The following is a 3,303-nucleotide window of genomic DNA, read 5'->3' as shown; positions in this document are numbered from 1 at the left end:
CTTTTTATTGTTTGTTTTCAACTTAACTGTGTTTTATTTGAAGGCTGTGGTAAGAATAATTTAAATTCTTTGACAATTGTTTATATTTCCATCATGACTTAGTACAGATACATTTTTGTAAATGTTCCATTTCACACACGTCATTTAATTGTCATAAAACCCCGTGAGAAAAGGAGAGTAGGCAATAACTTCATTTCCAGATGAGGGAATTAAGCATTAAGTATACCCAGAGCCTTCCCCATGGTCACATATTAATTGAAAGAGAGAACAAAGATGGAAGTCCATACTTTCTTCATTAAAATTTCTCTCAACCGATTTTCTTTTAATTAAAAAAAAAAAAATTTCTCTCAACTGTTTACAGCAATCCCCCTTCCGGATGAGTATGGACAGGGCAAGTATCAAGGTAGTGTTACATTTACACTTTGCATTTGATGTAAAAAAAAAAAACCCCCAAAACCCCACAACTCTACATCTAGGGACTTCCCTGATGGTCCAGTGGTTAAGACTCCAAGTTTCCGTGCAGGGGGCATGGGTTCGATCCCTGGTGGGGGAACTAAGATCCCACATGCCACAGGGTGCGGCCAAAAACCAAAACCAACCAAACAAAAAACTACATGTATCACTTTTCTAATTTTATCGTGTTTGTTAGACAACAAAAATTGAATGAGTAATTTAAAAGATCGAACTGGCTTTATTGAACGATTCATGAATCCAGCAGCAGCCCATCTAGCAAATAGAAAGTAGCTTCATTGAGCTGCAGAAAAGGAAAGGGTTTTAAAGGTGGCAGGGAGGGGGGAGGGAGGATTATTAACAAAGAATGCATTGTTGGAGGTGAGGTCACCCTTCTGGGGGGGGGGGTGTGGATTGGAGTGGGTCTATCAGTCAGATTACCCCCTAGTGCTGACCAGGAAATGCCAGGTTTGTCGGTTAAATATCACATTCCAGGGAAAGCTGAAACTGTATTTGGGTTAGGTATTAAGTCTTGATCTGCTGCCTTGGGGCCTAACACGATTGATTCCTTTTTAGGCCTACAGTTTCCTTCTTAACAGTAGGAAAAACAACGACTAAGGGGCCGAGGTGAAGCAATCCCACTTCTGGGAATTTTCCTTGAAGACTTATTCTCACAGATTCAAAAAGAAATATGCACGGCTGATGTTCATCCAACAGCGTCGGCAAGCTTGGAGATTCAGAAACAAGCTGAATGCGAAGTGGATGGGTCCCGTTCTGCCCGGTTCACACCGCTGCCGCCCCAGAACCTCCTGTCAGTACACGCGTGTGCAGCCGGGCCATATGTGGAGAGAGCTTTCCAACATCTTCTCCTACATCAACTAATGTTGGTTATTTCTGGATAATGCAATCTAAAAGTTTTTTTTTTTTAATTTTTGCTTCGTAGTGTTTTAAATAATGGTTCGTGGTGTTTTTTTTTTAACTTTTGGGTTTTATTTATTTATTTTTGGCTGTGTTGGGTCTTCGTTTCTGTGCGAGGGCTTTCTCTAGTTGTGGCTAGCGGGGGCCACTCTTCATCGCGGTGCGCGGGCCTCTCACTATCGCGGCCTCTCTTGCTGCGGAGCACAGGCTCCAGACGCGCAGGCTCAGTAGTTGTGGCTCACGGGCCTAGTTGCTCCGCAGGATGTGGGATCTTCCCAGACCAGGGCTCGAACCCGTGTCCCCTGCATTGGCAGGCAGGTTCTCAACCACTGCGCCACCAGGGAAGCCCATGGTTCGTGTTTTAAACCATAGCCATCTATTAAAGAGTTTTAAAAAGTGAGACTATTATAAACAGACGAGGAATGAACGAGTCACACCTGAAAAGAGCCTCTTTGCCCCAAGCCCGCGGTGGCCGCGCGCTCCGGGGCCGTCCCTCCCCAGCGTGGACCAGGGAGTCTCTCTAACGGGAAGCCTGGGCCCAGCCTGGAGGAGACGGTCATCGGGTGAGGGCCGAGTCTGTGTATCCTCCGTCTGGTTTCCTGGGGCTGCTGTAACAAAGTATCACAAACCAGAGACTTGAAACAACAGAAATCTATTCTCTCCCTTCCTGGAGGCGGGACGTCTGATGCAGGGGTCTGCAGGGCCCGCTCCCTTTGCAATCTGCGGAGAGGGTCCTCCCTGAGCCTCTGGCTTTGGGTGTCGCCAGCACCCCTGACCTGAGATTGCGCCTCTGTCATCACATGGCCTTCTCCTCTCTGTGTGTCTCGGTAGCCAGATTCTCCCCTTTTATAATATAAGGACACTGGTCATCCTGGATCAGGGCCCCCCCATCTCCAGTATGACCTCATCTTAACTAGTTACATCTAGTTACATCCTGTTTCCAAGAAGGGTCACAGTCTGAGGTCCGGGGGGCTAGGACTTCCGTGTATCTTTTTGAGGGACCCAATTCAACCGAAAACAGGCCGCTTAGCTACATGCCCGGGTCCTCGCTTCGGGTGGGGCAGGGACGGGAGGCTGACCCCGCAGTTCCTCCTCCCTCCCGCCCACTGGCCCTGGTCCAGCGTACTCTGAACACCCAGTGCCTATTCCCGTGGCAGGTCCACAGGTCGTCGTGAACTCGAGCCCAGAGGTGGCCCCAGGACACACCCTCCAAGCACCCATCTCGGGGAAAGGGGTTGTGGAGTTGGTATCCTCACTCCTGAGTTGCCTGAAAGAATCTTGGTGGCATCACCTCGGTGAACTTCAGAATCTCCACTGACTCCCAGAGAGCAGAAAACCGATGGGGGTGTGTGTGAGGAAGAGAGGAGACGGCCATCCCTCTCCACTTCGACATCCCCTAAAAGATTTGTGCTCAGGTTGGCTCCAGAAGGGTCCTCGGGGCTCTGGAAGGATTCACCCTCTCCTTGAACCTGGATAAGGGAGGGTACTACCCCCCATCGCCAGTAGGGGGCGCAAGAAGCTGCCATGGGGATTAGTGTTTGTGGAGCTTGGGCTGGTCTCGGTGGCTCTCAAGCATCGCCCCATGTTACAATCATCTGCGGGGCTTTTAAAAAATACTACTACCTGTGCAAAGATCTGAATAGTCATTTCTTTTTTTTTTTCTTTACAACGTTTATTTATTTATTTTTGGCTGCGCTGGGTCTTCGTTGCTGTGCGTGTGGGCTTTCTCTAGTTGTGGCGAGCAGGGGCTACTCTTCCTTGCGGTGCGCGGGCTTCTCATTGCGGTGGCTTTTCTTGTTGAGGAGCATGGGCTTTAGGCACGCGGGCTCAGTAGTTGTGGCTCATGGGCTGAGTTGCTTCACGGCATGTGGGATCTTCCCGGGCCAGGGATCGAACCCATGTCCCCTGCATTGGCAGGCGAATTCTCAACCACTG

Source organism: Balaenoptera ricei, chromosome 18 (genome assembly GCF_028023285.1).
Source record: "Balaenoptera ricei isolate mBalRic1 chromosome 18, mBalRic1.hap2, whole genome shotgun sequence".
NCBI lineage: Eukaryota > Metazoa > Chordata > Mammalia > Artiodactyla > Balaenopteridae > Balaenoptera > Balaenoptera ricei.
The sequence above is the reverse complement of the archived record's forward strand: the minus strand, read 5'-3'. Positions refer to the sequence as shown.